General features: G+C 34.0%; 1 pseudogene; it reads left to right on the forward strand.

Moving 5' to 3' along the window:
• Window positions 1-1,178: 1,178 nt before the first annotated feature.
• On the forward strand, window positions 1,179-1,803 carry LOC141492318 (thyroid transcription factor 1-associated protein 26 pseudogene; annotated as a pseudogene).
• The last annotated feature ends 19,266 nt before the right edge of the window (window positions 1,804-21,069 follow it).

The following is a 21,069-nucleotide window of genomic DNA, read 5'->3' on the forward strand; positions in this document are numbered from 1 at the left end:
GAAGGAAGAAAGGAAGGAAGGAAGGAAGAAAGGAAGGAAGGAAGAAAGGAAGGAAGGAAGGAAGGAAGGAAGGAAAGAAGGGAGAGAGGGAGGGAGGGAGGAAACATCAATAAAATACTTTTAAATACTCATAAAATGAAAAGAAATCAGTAGGAAAAACAAAGAATTTTTGAAAAATTTAATTATAAATTGCTAAATTAATTTTTCAAAACAAATTCTTTATAATACAACTATACCATTTTGTATATAATGTTCTTTTCATATATTGAAATGTGAATAATTTTTAAATTCAGAGGGATTTTTAAAAAAATTTTAATTCATTTAACTTCTTTCATTCTTAAATACTCATCTATAACATTAGGAGATAAAAAATAAAGTTGTGAAGATGATTTAGAAAATTTGAGTTTCTGAAGAAAGTAAGAATTTACACATGGAGGAAAGAAACCTGGAGAAATTGTAGTGAAAGGAAGCAATCTTCTTATCCAGGTTTCTATTTCTGATTTCCATAAGATAAGATCACAGAAAGAAAGAACACAAGAACACAAAAAAAAAAAGAAGAGAAAAAAGAAAACAATTTAGAAAGCAAAGAAAATAAGGAAAAGGCAACTGAGAGTCAAGTGAAACAAATTGGTAAAGTAAATTATAAATCAAGAAAATTGATGAAACCAAGAGGGAAGTCTGAAAAATGGAAAAGTAGGATATGATTCTAAAGTTGCTAACCAGTCAAAAGATAGAAATTGAGTGTGGTAATTGAATTCATCAGAGGTATTAAAAGATATTTTTAAGAGGATGATTAGGAGATAAGGCATTAATAGCCACAAGGAGTTCAGAAAACACATCTAAGAATCAAAAATTAAATAGAGTATTAGATTGATTTCATTGATCATGCATTGCTTTTCTTCCTGTCATAACCTTGGAGACCAAAGGACAGTTATCTGTCTTGGACTGGTCTTACTACTAAAGAAGACAAAAGGAACCCAGAAATGCCTAGCCATAGTTAAGATGAAAAGGAGAAGGAATGCAAGTGAGGTTTCTATAGAAATAAAAAAGAATTTTCTGAAAGATCTGAAGTGACCAAGGGAAAAAAAATGACACTAATATTTCAAAAAATTATAAAATAAAGTCACAGTAATTTTTTTCTTTAGGAAGTGAACAACTGGTTAAGAATGTAGTGTTTGATGGACCTGGCGGCGGAGCGGGCTGAGGTCGTGTGGGCCAGAGTGGTCGGGCTCAAGAAGAAGCACGGGCAGCGGCAGCAGCTTCAGGAGCGGCGGACATGGCAGCTGTACTTACAGCATATTTTCTCCGGCAGCATCCAAGGAACAAGGATTTGCATTTCAGAGAAAGCAAAAAATTCAACAAGAATACAAGAAATTGCTAAGGAAAGAAAAAAAGGCACAAATTTCACAAGAATCTCAGTTTACAGAACGATATCCAGAGCATTTAAAACATCTGTATTTAGCTGAAGAAGAAATGCTCAGGAGACGACAAACGAAAGAAAAACAACATTTGCTAGAAGAAGAATGTAGCTCAACAGTGAATCCAGTTGCCACTCCAAAACGAAGTAAGAAAAAAACATCAAGCCAAAAGGCAAAAGAAGAGTATGAACGGGTACAAGCTAAACATGCTGCTAAGAAATAGTAGTTTGAGAAAAGAAAGAAAGAAAGAGAAGAAGCACAACAGCTCTACAAAAAAAAGAAAATGGAAGCATATAAAATATTGAGCAAAAGAACTAAAAAAGGCCAACCAAATCTGAACTTACAAATGGAATATCTTCTAAAGAAAATACAAGGGAAAACATAAACACTTACTTTGATGTATATTAAAATGTATTTTTATATTGCCTGGATTCTTTTGAATCAACTAGCATACTTCTTTGCTATTCATAATTCTGTGCTTATTGGAACAACAGACCAATTCAAGCATATTGGAGATGTTTTTATTTTTGCAGAAAACATTTTTAAATGCTATAAATAAATGGGTTTTTAATTGTTTAGTGGTTACTTCTTAAAGAAGATTAATCTATTAAATTAAAACATTCCATTTAGATGAATTGCTTAAGCTATATTTTTGTCTAAATGAGAACTTTAATAGACAAAACCAAGTTGTTTTATTTTAAAAAACAGCTTTGGGGTATTTAACTCCTCATAAAATATTTAGGCAGTTATAATTATTTCTGGTATTAAAAACTGTTTTTTTTAAAAAAAAAGAATGTAGTGTTTGGGTGAATCTATTGGTCTTCTGGCCAAAATGGCAGAGAAGCCAGGCACAGTGCTAAAGTCTCTAGATCTTCCCCTCATATATATTATGAAACAAACCTCTTTACAAAAATCTGATCTACAAAACCCAGAAAGAGAAGCTAGTAAAAGAACATCTATCTCAAGGTTTGTCTTCTGGTATCACAGGTAAGCTTAGGCATAGAGGTCAGACTGCCAGGAGCACAAAACAGGGTGAGAGCTTGAGAGTGGCACTAGTCTGATAAGACACGGGGGAATGGGCCAACTAGGGAGCAGAGGCATTGGTTGTGACACTGATGGTCTGGAGCTTGCCAGCAGGTCTGAAGAATGAGTTCCAGTGTGGGAGAGTTACACACATTGATCCCTGGGCTCCTTTGATCTGGAGGAATTCAGAGTTCACTCCTTCATTTCAGCTGAAGCCTCTTCCCAGAGCAAGCACAACTACAGTCCACCTCTGCCCCAGGCTCAGATATGAGCAACAGAGCTCCCTCAGCTGTGAATAGGGAGAGCAATTACCTTGCCCTAGGGCAAAGCCCCCCATTGTTCAAAGATAAAAATATTCAGCAACTTCAACCTCCCCTCCAGGCCAAGGGAGAGGACTTCAAATTAAGGTCACAGACAGTCCAGAGAAAGTAACCAACACGGCCTACTGGTCCGCCCCCTTGGAGTTACTAAACCCAGTGGGTAAATCCTCTAGGGATCTCAACACCAAACCTCTGTGAACCAGCCCCTCCCCCAGCCCAAGGTCTTGGGAATTTGAAGAAAGGCTAGTGGAAAAGAGGGTCCATAGAAAATTTCTATAAGGAAAAGATCCTAACACAGAGAGACCTAGAACCTCGGAGGAAAATATAATCTGGCCTCCAGCACAGAAAGACTTCCTAGAACGAATTAGGAAGGAGTTTAAAAATCAACTGGAAAATTTGTAAGAGAAAATTAATACCTTGCAACAAGAAAAAAAATCCTTGGAAAACACAATTGGACAAATGCAAAAAGAAAATTATCTCTCAACACCTCAATTGGTCAAATAGAAAACTTTCAAAAATAGAATTGACCAATTGGAAAAGAAGTTGCAAAAGGTAAATGAAGAAAATTCTTCTCTAAAAAAAGAACAGAGTCTGTGGAAACTAACGACTTCATGAGACAGCAATAGTTTGCTAAACAAAACCAAAAAAACAAAAATATAGAAGAAAATGTAAAATATCTCATAAGCAAAACCACTGACCTCAAGAATAGAATGAGAAGGAGCCACCTGAGAATTACAGGTCTTCATGAAAAATTGAAGAGAAAAAAAGTCTGGACTTAATATTACAGGATTTACCAATGGAAAACTGCCCTGATATCATGGAACCAGAGGGCAAAATAGTTATTGAAAGAATACATCAGTCCCCTCCAGAAAGAGATCCTAAAATGAAAACACCAAGGAATTTTGTGGCCAAATTCCAGGACAATCAGATAAAAGAGAAAATCCTGCAAGCAGTCAGGGAAAAAAAAAACAATTTAGATACCAAGAAGCCACAGTAAAGATTACACAGGACCTGGATGCATCAATATTAAGGGATCTAAGGGATTGAAATAAGATATTCTGAAGAACAAGAGAGCTTAGAATCAAAAATCAAGTCAAGAATCCACTACCCAGCAAAGCCGAGCCTTCTCTTCCAGGGGAAAGATGGACATTTAACAAAATGAGAGACTTCCAACATTTCCTTATGAAAAGACCAGAGCTAAATAGAAAATTTGGATATCAAACAGGAGGCTCAAGAGACACATGGAAAGGTTAAAAGAAAGGGTAAAGAAAAAACTACTATCCAATAAGATGAAACTGGCTATATCCCCACCTGGGAGAAAGATTCTCATAACTCTAGAGAATTGTAATTCTGTTAGAGAGAATATACTTAGCCATAAGTGGTGGACACTCATGACTTATCCATGAGACTGCTATCCAATAAGATGAAACTGGTTATATCCCTATTTGGGAGAAAGACTCTAATAACTCTCAAGAATTGCAACTCTATTACAAAGAATATACTTAGAAGTGATGGATACTCATGGCTTTCTGTGACTCAGATAGAATGATTTAAAATTAATACCTTGTTAAAAATGGAAACAGGAAAGAGACAGGAGGGTGGAGGGTATAGAAAGGGATAAATATCATTACATACAGAGGCACAAAAGGACTATTGTAATAGAGGGGAAGAAAGAAGTAGCTGAGAAACACCTGAATATTCCTCTCATCAGACTTGACTTAAAGTTAATTTACATACACACACACACACACACACACACACACACACACACTCAGTTAAGGTAAGAAACTTATCTCACTTTTCAAGCAATAAAAGGGGAAAAGGGGATGGGGAATAGATATGGGGAAGGGAAGATAAAGAGAAACTTATAGAAGGAATGGAAGGAAGAAGGGGGAAAAAGGGAAAGAGGAAAGAAAGGGGAAGGGGGTTGATATAGGAGGGCAAACATACTGAAGGTAGCAATATCCATAAACAAAATACTGAGGAATATGGATAAAGGGGGGAAGGGGGGAAAATACAAGCAGAGGGAAGATATCATGGAAGGCAATAAAGAGTTAGTAATTATAAATCTTCACAATTATATATGAATGTGGATGGGATTAACTGTCCCTTAAAATGTAAGCAAATAGCAGAGTGGATTAAAAACAAAAAATCCTACAATATGCTTCTTACAAGAAACTCATTTGAAGCAGAGAGATACATATAGAGTAAAGGTAAAAGGTTGGAGCAAAATATATTTTGCATCAGCTGAAGTGAAAAAAAGCAGGAGTAGCAATCCTTATCTCAGACAAAGCAGTTTCAAAAATAGCATTAAAAAAGATAAGGAAGGAAACTATATCCTCCTAAGAGGTACCAAAAAACAAAGTAATTTCAATACTAAATATTTATACACTCAATGGTATAGCATCCAAATTCTTAGAGGAGAAGTTGAAAGAACTACAGGAAGGCATAGACAGCAAAACTCTACTAGTGGGAGATCTCAGGCTCCCACTCTCAGATTTAGATAAATCTAATCATAAAATAAGCAAGAAGGAAGTTTAGGAGGTAAATAGATTGTTAGAAAACCTAGATATGATAGACTTATGGAGGAAACTGAATGGGGATAGAAAGGAATATACATTTTTTCTGTAGTACATGGCACTTACACAAAAATTGACCATGTACTAGGGTATAAAAACCTAATGATCAATTACAGAAAAGCAGAAATAGTGAATACATCTTTCTCAGATCATAATGCAATAAAAATCATATGCAATGTTAGGCCAGGAAGATATAGACTCAAAACTAATTGGAAATTAAATAACCTCATTTTAAAAAATGAGTGGATCAAACAACAAATTATAGAGAGAATTAATTATTTCATCTTAGATAATGACAATAATGAAACAACATACCAAAATCTATGGAATTCACTCAAGGAAACTGTCAGGGGATATATTATATCTTTAAATGCTTGCATGAATAGATTAGAGAAAGAGGAAATCATTGAACTAAATAAGCAACTAAAAATATTAGAGAAAGAACAAATTAAACACCCCCCAATAAAATTCCAAATTAGAAATTCTAAAAATTAAAGAATTTAATAAAATTTAAAGCAAGAAAACTATTGAACTAATAAATAAAATCAAGAGTTGGTTTTATGAAAAAATACAATAAAATTGATAAACTGGTTAATCTGATTTTTAAAAAAAGAAAGAAGAAAAACAAATTGATAGTATCAAAAATGAAAAAGGTGGACTCACCACCAATGAGGAAGAAATTAAAAAAGTAATTCAGAATTATTTTGTCCAACTCTGTGCCAATAAATGAAAATTTACAAAATATAAGTTCCCCAGGTAAAGTGAAGAAGAAATTAAATATCTAAACAACCCTATCTCAGAAAAAGAAATTCAACAAGCCATTATTGAACTCCCTAAGGAAAAAAAATCTCCAGGGCCAGATGGATTCACAAATGAATTCAATCAAACTTTTTAAGGAACATTTGGTTCCAATTCTATATAAACTCTTTGGAAAAATGAATACAGGATTTAGATATAAAAAAACAATATTATAAGCAAACTAGAAGATCAAGGAGTAGTTTACCTGTCAGATCTATGGAAAGGAGAGCAGTTTAAGATGAAGGAAGAGATAGAGAATATCATTTAAAAACAAACTAGATAATTACTATTACATTAAATTAAAAAGCTTTTGTACAGACAAAACCACTATAAACAAGATCAAAAGAAATGTATTAAATTGAGAAACAATTTTTACAACTAGTATTTCTGACAAAGGACTCATTTCTAAAATATATAGAGAACTGAGTCAAATTTTCAAAAAAAAAAAAGTCATTCCCCAATTGACAAATGGTCAAAAGGATATGCAAAGACAATTTATAGATGAGGAAACCAAAGCAATCCAAGGCCATATGAAAAATTGCTCTAAGTCATTACTTATTAGAGAAATGCAAATTAATCTGAGGTACCATCTCACACCTCTCAGACTGGCCATATGACCAGAAAGGACAATAATCAATATTGTAAGGGATGTGGGAAGTCTGGGCACTAATGCATTGTTAGTGGAGCTGTGAACTCATCTAACCTTTCTAAAGAGTAATTTGGAATTACGCCCAAAGGGCAACAAAAATGTGCATACCCTTTGATCCAGCTACTGGGTCTGTACCCTGAAGAGATTATGAAAAAGGGTAAAAACATCACTTGCTCAAAAATATTCATAGCCGCTCTGTTTGTGGTGGTAAAGAATTGAAAATTAAATATCCTTCAATTGGGGAATGGCTTAACAAACTATGATATATGTATGTCATGGCACACTATTAGTCTATTAGAAACCAGGAAGGATGGTTTAAATTCAGGGAAGAAATTCAGGGAAGCCTGGAGGGATTTGCATGAACTGATGCTGAGCAAGATGAGCAGAACCAGAAACACATTGTACACCCTAACAGCAACATGGGGGTCATGATCAACCTTGATGAACTTGCTCATTCTATCAGTGCAACAATCAGGGATAATTTCAGGCTATTTGCGATGGAGAATACTATCTATATCCTGAGAAAAATTATGGAGTTTGAACAAAGACCAAAGACTATTACCTTTGATTTAGGGAAAAAAGCCCATGATCTTAGTATGTAATTTTGATATCTCTTATACTTTATTTTTCTTCATAAGAATATAATTTCTCTCTCATCACATTCAACTTAGATCAATGTATACCATAGAAACAATGTAAAGACTATCAGACTGCCTTCTGGTAGGGGGAGGGAAGTAAGATTGGGGGGGAAATTGTAAAATTAAAAATAAATAAAATCTTTCTTAAAAAAAGAATGAAATGTTTGCTTATAGGATTTTGAATCAAGGCTATAAGTTAAAACATAAAGATATTTTAAATAAGTAACCAGAGATATAATGCACCTAGCTTATTTGTCTAGTGTCTTTCAAAAATATTCAAAATGACTTTAAAATAGAGGATGTTTAAGGGAGAAATCTGCTATCTTCTCATGTTTTGATCATATACATAATTTAAACTACATGAAAACTTTTAATGAGGAGGAATCAATTACTTTCTAAGGCATCTGGAACCACTTTTTGATATATCTAATTATTAATAAGTTGGATTTTTTCCTGACATCAATCTCAAACTTGCCTGTAAGCTAAAATTCTCCTGGTTTTACCTTCTAAGCCCATGTTACTATCCCTCTTTCAAGTAATGTTGCTTCAGATACCTAAAGGCAGTTTGTCCAAGCTAATTATTACCAATATCTTTACCATTGCAGGAATGACTCTTTGTATTTTGTGGTTAATAGAGCAAATTTACCAAAAATTCTCAATAGAAAGCTTTTTTCCTCCATGGGATCATAGGCCAAGTCCATGTCTTTCCTCATTACTTCATTTCCATTATTTTATTTTTTTCAATTTTTAAAAAATAACTGATTCATTCAGTTTAACATAATCTACATCCCTTTTTAAAGTTATAAATTCTTTACATGTACATGGTGTGATCTTATAAACTATTAATCCTTCAACCTGCCCCATTTATTATGGTGTGCTGTACAAGTTGCTGGCATAAATCATTTTTCATATGAATCTTCTTTCTGGTTTTACTAATAGTTCCTTAAAAAAGCAACAGTTGTTCAGACCCATATTTTGGGTTCATGGATTTAGTATCATAAATTATCATTTCTTGACTAGCATGTGTCTTGCCTATCTGTTCCACTGACCTACCTACTTGTAAGAAATTAGCCATGATCAAATTTTTAACCAATTATTCTGTATAGTTTTTAGATTTAATTTAGATTTTGTTAATTAATTAATTTTGATTTAATTATCATATTTGAAAAAAGTACCCCTTGATGTTCTTAAATAAAAAACAAAACTTTGTGAGCTTCAGTAATATATCTCACTGTTAATATAACTGGTAAAGTCATAAATCTAGAGATGAACTTAAATTTTACCATACTTTTTACTATATTGATGTCAACCAAATATGAATGTTGAACATTACACTGATAATTTAGAACTTCCTTTATTTCTCCAAGAATTGTTTTATAATATTCTATGTACAAGTCCTATATGTTTTGATAGGTAGCTTTGCAGATATTTTGTATATATTATAGTTGCATTTTTCTGTGTCTATTTATTCCAAAACTCCAAATACTGATAATTTTGTGGATTCAATTTGTATTTTGCTGCTCTTCTGATGCTATTAATTCTCAATTAATTTTGCATTGATTATCTGGGGTTTTCTAAGTAAATCTCCATTCCTTCTAAGAATAGATTGTTTTTCTCCTCCCCTCTACCAATACATATATCTTTAATTCATTTTCTTGTCTTGTTGCATACTTTTCCAAATAGTGGTGGCAAGTGGTATCTTTTCTTCACCCATGACCTTATTCTTAACCCTTCTAATGTTTCTCTATTTCAAATGGTACTAACATTTGGCTTTTCATAAGTACTTTTAGCATTATTAGGAAAAAGTTCCTAATGGTTTTGAGCACTTTCCCCCATATCTTCCATAGTGATTGGGAGATAAGGATTTACTCCACCAGTATCAGTACCCTCAACCAACAAAAAGAGGAATGCAGAAACATATTGACATGAGAGACATGCTTGCATATATCCTCAAAGAGGAATTCAAGATCTCAATACTTTATATAGAATAGAGCCGGGGGTTCAAAATTCAGAATTACGTGCTAGCACGTAAATAACCTACCTTAGTGTCCAGCTAAAGTTAAATTTAGTCATTGGACATTGTGACTAAAAGATATCTAGCAGAGAATAGCATAAGTGAAAAAAGCAATAACTATGTAATCTTACAAGGTTAGCATCTCAATTATGAGATAACTCTCCTCAAATGCACCTTGGCAACATCAACTCCCCTTGCATGTTTCTGTTCTGGACTTCCATGTGTATCTGTACATTTTTAGGAGGAGAGATAAATGTTGGAGGGGTGGTTGCTACTTTATTTACTATGTCAAATCATAAATGCCTCTATTCTGAGATGATTTAAGTTATGAGGAAGAGAAGGAAGAAGAGTTGGGAAAAAAGGAAAAATGAGTAAATGAAATTTGATGATGAGGAGGAACAGTAAAGTATTTTTTTTTCTGACACAAATGTTTGTTTTTCCAGAGCTGTCACTTGTCAAAGAAAAAATACTAATACCACTATGATTTCACGGCAAATACATTGGTGGAGGCTTGTGAACTAGTTTTAGGACTGTGGACCTGCATTAATACCTTGGACCAGAGGCAGCAGTCCTTCAGGATTTCATATGTGCTCATGCTTTATTAATTCATAGAGCAGGAGAGCAACTGGGAAACAGGCAAAATGAGTTTATTTGGTTCCAAGAAAAAAAAAAGAGGAGGAGGAGAAGGAAGAAGAAGAGAAAGAGGAAGAAGATGAAGAGGAAAAAGAGAAAGAGGAAGGAGGAGGAGGAGGAGGAAGAGGAGGAGGAAGAGAAGGAGGAGGAGGAAGAGAAGGAGAGGAAGAAGAAGGAGAAGAAGGAGGAGGAGGAGGAGAAGAAGTAGAAGAAGAAGAAGAAGAAGAAGAAGAAGAAGAAGAAGAAGAAGAAAAGAAGAAGGAAGAAGAAGAAGAAAAGAAGAAGGAAGAAGAAGAAAGGGGGGTGGGGAAAAAAGAAGGCACCGTGAGTAAATGATATTTGATGACAACTTTTTTCTGACACAAATGTTTGTCTTTACAGAGTTGTCACTTGTCCAAAAAAATACTAATATATATATATATATATATATACACACACACATATATCAGTTCGACTATGTTGACACTAACCAAGCAGAACCTATTTATCACTATTCTAATCTAAGCAAGGCTCTTCTTGGAAAGAGAAATGTCCAAATTGAGTTATGCCCTTAGATATGTTTAACAAAAGACATTTTTGAAGTAACTTTAAACAAAGAAAATTACTAGTAAACTTCGTATCTCTGAGTCAGTAATTTTCTTGATCAAAAAGAAGAAAAAGCACTTAAACTCTCAGGCACAATTCTAATGAATCCTTTCCCTAAAGCCATGAATTTCTCTTTGAGCATTCTCTTTAAGCATTTTCCTTTCCAGCTAGTCAATCGTTCTCTTCCATAGATCTTTATCCTAATCCTTTTAGAGCTTTGGTAAACTGACTTTTAAAGATGACCATTAAGAATTTGTCTTTCAGATTAGTTGAAAGGCTTCAGACTAGGATACTTTAAAATGTTTTTTTTTAATGTTTTCTTAATATTTCAAAAATGGGAGCCAAAGAGTTTTGCCTGTTTCAGTACTTAGTTAACTACTTCCAGCAATGACTAAAAATGTTTTTAAATATAAGGCAACAATGTAGTGCAGGTAAATGATTATTGGACCTGGGAGGTCAGAGTTCTGGCTTCAAATTCTGATACTGTCACCAAATAAGTATATGACTTTGAAAAAGTTTCTTATTCTCTATTAAGCTTCAGGGTCCTCATTGTGGAAATGGAGATAGTAGTATTGAGAAATTTCAAACTGGAAATGATCTTAGAATCCAGCCCCTTCATTTCAAATTTTAAAAAACCAAGGCCTAGAGAAGTCAATCAGTGAAAACTTACTCAAAGGGACATAAATAGTTCTTGACAGATCTGGGATTTGAATGTTAAGTGCTCTATCATTAATTCAGCATTCTTTGCACAAGATGAAGCATTATGCCTTATGCTAATATTTGTATTACTTACCCATTATAATTTATATAAGAATTCAATAAGCTATCGAATTTGAAGAATTTAATAAAATATATAAATATCAGTTATTAGAAATAAGAGGGAAAACCACTCCCCAACCTAAGTATCTTTGAAAAATCACTGTCAACATATTATATTGTAAGTCATTTTTATTCATAAAAGTTTCCATAAAATTAGCATAGCTCATTTAAACATTAATATCCCGGGATACTTCTTTTATTCACTACAAAATTCATCCTATTGCCAGGACCTTATTGGGATCATTTCAGTTTGATATTGACTATTTTCACTAGATTTGTGGTTATATTTGTATATCTGCTCATTTAATATTTCTGAATTTTACTCCCTCCATCTGCATTCAACCAAAGCAAGAAGATCTTCACTCCAAGAAAAATTAATACTCATACTTGTTAATTTTTTTGAAAAAAAAATAGGAAGAGAAAATCACTAATACATCATAGAATGGTCTGGCTCAGTGGCTCCTATTTGAAATAAAAGGAATTCATCCTGATATAAAGCACATTGCATTTGGTTTGATTAAAGACAGTATTTGGAATTTATATAGCAATGTTATAAGGACCTACACAATAAAGAAAGGAAGGAAAAGGAGAAGGGGAAAATCATTTTTATATCACCTATTAAAACTTTTATTAAGTTTCTATTACATACTAATAATAGTGCCAAGGATGAACTAGGTGTTCATCCAACTTTTTAGATCACAAAAAAATGAATTTGTTTAAGCTATTCCTGGGAAAGGAGATGGGAAAAATTATTATATTATGCATAAATTAAGGGAGAATATTAGAAAAAATTAAATTAAGTAGATGGATTGAAGGTGCTAGTTTTATAATGACCCCACAAACTATCTCACAATCCCTAATATGTCCCACAATAAATATTTATCTTCCATAGCATTTTATTCTCATATCTCTTTATGGTATGGAGGAGAACTGGATATTTCCAAAGGAGTGTAAGCTCTAGCACATTATAACATCCTGGAAAAGGTCCCAAATAAGGTCAATAGGATGAATCACTTTCCTAAAGAGCAACCTTGTTAAGTATGGAGAAGTATATCACAAGCAAGATTACTCATCACTTGGTAATGATTTTTTTTGGAGGGGAAAGAATAGAGATTTTAGTCCAGGAAAGTAATCAATAAACAAATATTTTTATTGGAAGACATTATATTAAGCACTAGAGATAGAAGCTAAAAACAACAGCAAAAACTTAGAAAGAGCCCTACTGGGGGCGGCTAGGTGGTGTAGTGGATAAAGCACTGGCCTTGGAGTCAGGAGTACCTGGATTCAAATCCTGTCTCAGACACTTAATAATTACCTAGCTGTGTGGCCTTGGGCAAGCCACTTAACCCCATTTGCCTTGCAAAAACCTAAAAAAAAAGCCCTACTCTCAAAAAAGTTTACTATTGAAGGAAAATAAAGAAAAAAACAGAGGACATCAACTGAAGTTACACAGGATGGGCAACTATGAAACTATGAATGAGTAACAATTGCATCAATAGAGGAAATATCAGAACTGATGAAATCAGATCCATTTTAAAGTAGATGACGGTGGAGATAAAAATAGAGATGGAGATAGGAAGATAATCTCCAAACATAAAACCATAACAGTTTTTAGGTCTACTTTTTACCCTAAATGGAGAAATGATAGTGAATTATGGAAGCTTTCTCAGAGTAGCCTACTTGTTCAAGCTAGAATCTCCAGAGAACTACAGTAGCTGCTGCTCTGTTTTTCACTAACCACCAAGATAGGCTATTATTGAAACTAATGACATTTTTACAGGGTGAAGGCCCAGAAAATCCAGTGACTCATAAGCATATATTTTCTCTGGCTTTTGCAGGGAATTAGGTATGCAACTTCCATTCACAATAACATGAGACAGAAGTTGTACATCTAATTCCCCTCTCCCTAAGCTGAAACCAAACCCCATAATTTGGAGGATTTGCAGCTTTAAGTAAGCTACATTTGTGATAGAAAATCACATGTGATGAAATGGAAATGAAGTGGGGGCAGGGCTAGACATAGAATGCCTTGCTCCTTGTTAAATGTGCTTGTATTTAACAACAGTTCTCAGATTCAGATTAAAATACAGGACAGACTCATAGAAGAATTTAATTTTTTTCAAAAAGAAAATTGCATATACTCAATGCCCTGACCTATTAAAAATGGTGATATCCATCTTTTTGAAGCAACTTTTTCAGCTTTTGTAAAAAAAAAGAACTCTTCTATTTTGTTAAAAAAAACAGTTCACTCTACATTTATTTCTCAGAGTTGAATATAATGATTAAAAGAAGAATTTTAATAGGGTTTTTTTTTTGCAAGGAGGAGACAGGGTACCTTTAACAATACAAATGACCCACTGTTGGTGCCATTATTTTAATTGACATCTGTGAGCATATTTTTGTAGAGTTGCACCAAGACAAATGAGGGCCTTTTGTTGCCTTTCTGACAGTGATGGCAATCATTAAAGATTTACAGGAGTCATTAAAGAGAAATAGTAGTATTGCAGAGATGAATTTCACCCTCCCATGTGAATTCAACCAAAGCAAGAAGATGTCCACTGCAGGATGAGTTGATAACCATACTATACTGTCCTGATCACTTTAGCTGTTTTTCTTTCTTTTTTTAAAAGAAGGAAACAATCACTATCTAGATCATGGAATGGTCCAACTTAGTGGCTACTACTTGAAGTAAAAGAAATTTATTCTGTCAGAGAGCATATCACATCTGGTTCTGTTAAAGACAATATTTGGAATTTGCAATAACACTTCTCTAAGAAGCTACATAATAGAGAAGGGAAAAGAAAGGGAAAGAAAACAAACATTTATATAGATTTCTATCACTATTATCTTACTATGAACTAGGCACTATGCTAATCATTTTACAAATATTATTTTATCTGATCCTTACAACAACCCTACAAAATGAGTGTCATTATTATTCTCCCATCATATAGTTGAGGAAACTGAGGCAAACAGAGGTTAAGTGACTTGACCAGAGTTACAAGGTTATGAGTCTGGATTTGAACTCATCTTTCCTATGTCCAGATCTAGTGTTCTATATATTGTACTAAGAAGCTGCTTCATATGGCCATGGAGTTTGTGCATCAATATATACTGAAGAGATATTCCTACAGGTTTTGATATCTTGCAAAAAGGAGATAGATGATCCTTATGGTCAAATCTGCCTTTTTTTAAAGGTTTTTGCAAGGCAAATGGGGTTAAGTGGCTTGCCCAGGGCCACACAGCTAGGTAATTATTAAGTGTCTGAGACCAGATTTGAACCCAGGTACTCCTGACTCCAAGGCCAGTGCTTTATCCACTACACCACCTAGCCGCCTCCAAATCTGCCTTTTAGTTGACCATTTTATAAAGAGATTCATTTTTTTTCAAAATGAAAGAACAAGTAACTGATGTATCACAGGAAATACATTTAGTTTTATGATGATGCAAATTATATTAACAAAGTTCACTCATTGCTAAAACATGTCATCATATTTATTCTTGATTAGTTTATACTAAACCACATCCTAAGTCCACCCCAAACTGAGATTTTACCCTTTAAAATAACCTAGTTTAAGCTGGTTTTCAGTTTTTAAAGTCTTTGCTCCCTTCCACTGGGATTCATACTATGAAGACCAAAATAGCCACAATAGAGTGATATTCTCAACTCTACTAGCCAAGAGTCACTGAGTAATGTCCAGACCTTGTTTCCTGATACTACCTCCTCCCCTTCTTCCCCTAAAGGTGTAAGAAGCTCTTGCCTAGGTCTTGGACTTGGAGTGCTCTGCACTTATGGAACATCCCCCAGGGTGGCAGGTTTGCTATCCTGTTATCTCAAATACAGACAATTGATTCAACTCATGGCTTTGACTTTTTTCAGGACTTGACAATATTATCAGGAAAGTATAAGGTAAGATTTTCAGTGGAGAATATGAGAGAAGGAGGTATCATAAGAAGTTTGAGAAGGAATTAAAATGTTTGGGATACATACTCTGGTAAATGGAAAAGTGAAACAATTTGAGAGGTACAAAAGTATTGCCCTATAATTCACCTGGCTACAGTTGAACTTAGTTTAGATTATATAAAATAAGTATATAGTGTATATAGTGAACCAAATCAGCACAGCTTTGTAATTTCTCCTAAATCCCTTCAATAATATGTGAATAGCAACAAAGGCAGAGAGGATGATGTAAGACTGGGACTTGGTCCTTTACTGAAGGAAACCAGTTCTGAATTACACAGAACTGTAGAGCAAGAGAGGCTATATCTGATGACTGAGAGACCTTCCAACTCAACTCTGGTAGTGTCATGCCCAGTGAGTTGCCAACATGATTTCTGAGTGACCAACCTGATCCAAACCTGAGGCAGAAGGGGACAGCCCAGCAATTCAGTGACTGACTCAAGTTCAGGAAACAGATTGATTCATCCATCATTAATGCCATTTCCTGCTAGCAAATTTCTCAAGGACTCTACAGAGAGAGATAAAGGGTATTGAGATGTAGGAGTTCTATAGCTGTGATTTACATTTTCTTTGTGTATTACACACAAATATACATATATACTTACATACAGGTATATGTAAATACATACTTACATGTATGAATATGTGTACACATACATCCATATATATATATTATATATATGTGTGTGTGTGTGTGTGTGTGTGTGTGTGTGTGTGTGTATGCCTAAGCTCTATTATGCTGTACGTTTATGCTCTCTCTCTTCCTTTATGACTTTTTAGACATTTATTAAAGAGAACATACCATATTTGGGGGGAAAATAGTTTGTAGTTATTGTTAATGCCATGATATCTTATTTTTGCCATGATATCTTAATATACCTTTCCTAAGAGCTAATACACTGAGTAACTCTTATTGGGAAACACACTGTTGGGGGCTTGTGAGCTACAGAATTTAAAAAATAACCAACCACAGGCTTGATAGAATCCAAGGTAGCAGATAGTCCTTTGGAAACCAAGCAACAGTATCTCTATTTTACAGAAGATGAAAATGATTAGAGAATTTAGGCTGCCCCAATCTAGTGAACTGATTTTAAAATTTTCAGCATTGAGTATTTACATCTCAGACATCAGCATCATGGCTTATTACTTTGTAGATTTTACAGTATTAAGGAAAGTGATGGAGAAAAGTTAATAAAAAAATTAAATTTAATAACAGGTTATAATACATTTTCCCCCAGGTAACCCCCCTGCTCTGATCACAAATCCACAAGTGTCTAGGTCTCCTGACTCTAATTCCAATGGTATTTTCCATTTGACCACATTAATTTATGTATATTTTTCTGAGTTCTTTGTTTCATTTTGCTTTTGCTTCAGTCATACATGGGGGGAAGAAACTAGATTGAATAAATTATAGAACTGTGTCTCCAGTTCTGAGAGACAGCATGACATAGTAGATAGAGAGCTGACTTCATAGCTAAGAAAACTAGGATTCATCTCCCACCTCTGTCATTACTGGCATTTTGACCCTGGATAAGACACTTAAGCTCTCAGTGTTCTGGGTTCTGTAGATATTTTTCCATGAATATGAGATATGGGTTTGTCTTGTGTGCTTAAGGGTATACCCCATTTAGACCAGCAATGTTAATTTTCTAAGGGGGGAACCTACAGAGAAGGTAATAACTTGCATTATTGGAGACAGTTTCTTAGCTATATGAACTAAATCATAAATCTAATCCATGTTCTGCACAGTCACAAACACACATTTCAGGAAAGAAAAAGCACTAATAATTAGCAGACCCAGGAAAGACTTTTTAGTAAGACATGGCACATAGTATCAAAGACAAGGATTCAAAGAATTAAAGATGGGAAGGAAGTATACTCCAGAGACTGGATTCCAGACTTGGCAAATGAATGGAAGTAGAAAATGATATGCTACTACAACTAAGGCCAGTTTGACTAAAATGCGAAGTGTGTGAATGGGGAAAAATGAAGTAAATCTAGAAAGGTATTCTGAAAAAGAAATATACAGATTTGAAATGTCAATTTATCCTAGAGACAATAGGGAAACAAGGAAGAGTTTCTGAATAGAGGAGTGACCTGGTCAAATTGGTACTAAGATTTATTTGGCAGATTGTGGAGGTTGCAGAGCAGGGACTTAAGAGAAGGTTGAAATAGTCTGGTAAAGATATACTGAGGGTTTGCATTAGATTAATAGTTTTGTGAGTGGAGAAAAGTGAAGAGTAGTATGAAAGGAGAAATAATAAAATTGATAGCTTCTTTGATATAAAATTAAGACAATGAGGAAGAATTAAGACAACTCCTAGGCAACACACTTTAGTAACTGAAAGGATCATGTTCTTTATATCAGAAGAAAGGAAATTTAGGAGAGATAACTTTAGGGAAGTATCATCTTTTAAAAGTTGTGTGGAAGAAAAGTTATCTCTATTCTTTTTATTTTTCACTAAAATCTTCATTTCTCCATAGCTTCCCAGAACAATTCCCACATTTGTCCCACAGATGAATAGAGGAAAAAGTATAAAATTCCTCCCTGGCCTTGATGACACCTTTAATAAGTTCAATATGATTTTTGTCTTTGACTTAGACATTGGTAAAAATTAGTTTTTAACTAAGTACAGCTCATAATCATTATTTAGAAATTTTTAAAGCTAGGAGGGAGCATTAGGGAGGTACTAGAAGGAATATCAAAATTTCTGAATGAACTTGGAGTCAATGGACATGAAGACAGATGTCATCTCTAACATTTACTGCCTCTGTGACCCTGAGTAAGTCACTTAAACTTTTGGGGTCTGTTTCTTCATTTGTAAAATGATATATAATTGGATGGGATTGGTCACCAAGTCCCTTTCATTTCTAGAAATATGACACCATTGAGTCTATTCTCTATATTTTAAACATAAGAAAAGAGAGCCCCAAGAAGCTTAAGTAATTTTCCCCAAGATAGAAAGAGGACCTAGAATTTGGATTTAGATTTTCTGATTCTCAATCTACTTAACTTTCCATTATGCCATCCTGACTAGAGATAATGAATGGTCCAAGTTCCTCTTTATTTAAGGAGCGGGATAAGTTAATATACTATGTTTCTATTTTGGGGAGAATCTTGTATTTTGTCATATTCCTTTATCAACTTTCTCTCAACCACCTATTAATTTTATTTCTGTCAAAATTTCAGACAACTAGACTTTGTTTAGGAAATATATATATTATATATATACATATATATATATATATATATATATATATATATATATATATATATAATATATCAGGAGTGGTATATATCCAGGTGAATTTAAAAAAAAAAACAAAATTGGGCAGAAAAACAGGGACTGATGAGTCCAGAATAATTAATCTCATCATAACTCAGATTCATGAAATTTCTCCTCAAACACTATTCCCTTTCATAAAATTAAAGTATTTTAGTGGCAATTGATCACACAATATTCCTTATTCTTTAATAAGTTGATAGTTTTCTGACTTTTCAGTCATTAAGGGATAGTTTAAAAATATATACAAATCCCAATAAAATATATATTCCTTTATAAATTGACTAAGCCTAAATTTTCTCAATTGTTAGATATTATCCTTAGTTGTTAGTGAGTGGAATTATAGGGGCTGATTGTCTGAAATGGAATTCCCTACATCTTTTAGAGGTACCCAGTGACTGATAGAAATACCTAAAAAGCCCCATAGAGTTTCTTAAGAGCTAGAAGTGAATCTCAGCAGAAAAGAGACAAGAGAAGGGGTTTTTATTGCTCCTTTCATGTGTTGAAATATCATAGATCTATCAACATCTATCCTGGATCCTTACCAAGAAAAGAACTTCATAGGATTTTTCCTTGAAAATCAAAGAAAAAGACTCTAAAAATAAAATGTCCTGTCATCTTGTGATGCATGTACAGCTATCTTCTCTTGTGAATTTTTATCATAGGAAAGTCCAGTGGGGGGTGGGAGAAGGTAGAGGAAGTAAGGACAAGATGTCTAAGGTTTAGAACCTGTATTCACCTTTCTTTGATTATCTTATGTGTTATATCAAATAAAGTGGGAGAAAATAAAAGGATCTCCAATGGGAATAAGAAGGCACTCTTGGTTTGAATCCAGACCCTTTGATTTCCCTGAGCAACCCAGATTAAAGATAGGCCTTTATTTCTGCCTGATGTGTCTCACTGTGGTGCTGGCTGGGAGGAAAGAGCTAGCTTAAAAGGACTCTTTGTTTGACATGATCTCTTTAACTACCGAAACATCTTCTTGGATGAAGTGATGAGACATTTCATGTTGGCTGGACTAAAAACCACTTCCTGTCAATCAAACTAAGTAACTGGCAGCATAGTTACAAAAATAATAAAATAGATATAGAGTATGTGGTTGAAAACAACAAAAACAAAAATAACACATGCATAAAACTCCACAAAACAAATTTGTTCTTGAGCTACTATCTAATATTTACATAACCACAAATACAGATGCTCAGAATGAATGAAATGATCGAAAAAATATGATAAAAATTAACTAGATAAAATTTTTGCTTTTGTTTTTATTTTCTGAAAGTATTGCTCACTAAAAATTAATATGGAAATGAAAAGAGAACTAAAGCCTATTTCTCCATTACTTGCAATGGAAGTGGTGATGATTTGGAACTAGACACCATCACTAAACAACAAGAGCAAACATGTTTAAACATATGTTTTACATTGTACAATCAATCCATATACAAATAGTGTATCTAACACTTTGTATATGGCACGAATACACCCCAAGAGTTGTGCTAAAGAGAGATAACACATTTCCCAGATCATTCACGGCACTAATTCCCTCCCCACCCTCCCATGCCTCACAGCACTTTCTGAGGAGTGTGTTATCTCGAAATAACACACCCTTGGCTTATGCCTTATTGCTTAATTATAATCCAAAAAATGTCAGATCAGAATAATTGCCATCCCAATTTACCATTACCCATTGTAGGCCTTCTGACTTAGCATTTAAAAAATATGCTGAAGTTGTAATGACCTTGGAAATAGAGATTCATTTCCCCCATACAATTATACTTAGTGAGCTAAGAACAAATTGGGGGATGTGGATGGAAGGTGTTTTTTTTTTACATTTTTTTGTTTATATCATATTCTACCAATATAACTCTTCTCATATTTTAAGAGAGAGAACTTTCTCATATAGCAAGTTCTAGGCAATATGCACTCTGGACTAATATTAACTCTCCCTTTAATAGGAGTCCTAATGGGACCTTCTCTTATTTAGTTTGGAGCAGATTTAGAGGCAAGTGGAAAGATTTCTACCCACAAAACAATATACAAAGGCATTTGTTCCAGTCCTTGGTTAAATATCTAAGCACTCCATCTATTTGATGATGTTCCTACCAGACATTCAGTCATTCTAGATATACTGTAAATTTTACCCACAACAGGGAGAGGAAAAGCTGGTATTAAAACCTTTAGATCATTTCCAGCTATCATATACTTAGAATTTAATTGAAACAAAAGGTGAACTGTTGACCCTTGGAGATTTATTCTCAAGCTACCCATTAGAAATATAAGAAAGAGGCAGTATAACATAATGAATAGTAGATTACTCTTGCAGTCAGAAGGAAGACATAGGTGCT

Source organism: Macrotis lagotis, chromosome 6, assembly GCF_037893015.1.
Source record: "Macrotis lagotis isolate mMagLag1 chromosome 6, bilby.v1.9.chrom.fasta, whole genome shotgun sequence".
Taxonomy (NCBI): Eukaryota; Metazoa; Chordata; class Mammalia; order Peramelemorphia; family Peramelidae; genus Macrotis; species Macrotis lagotis.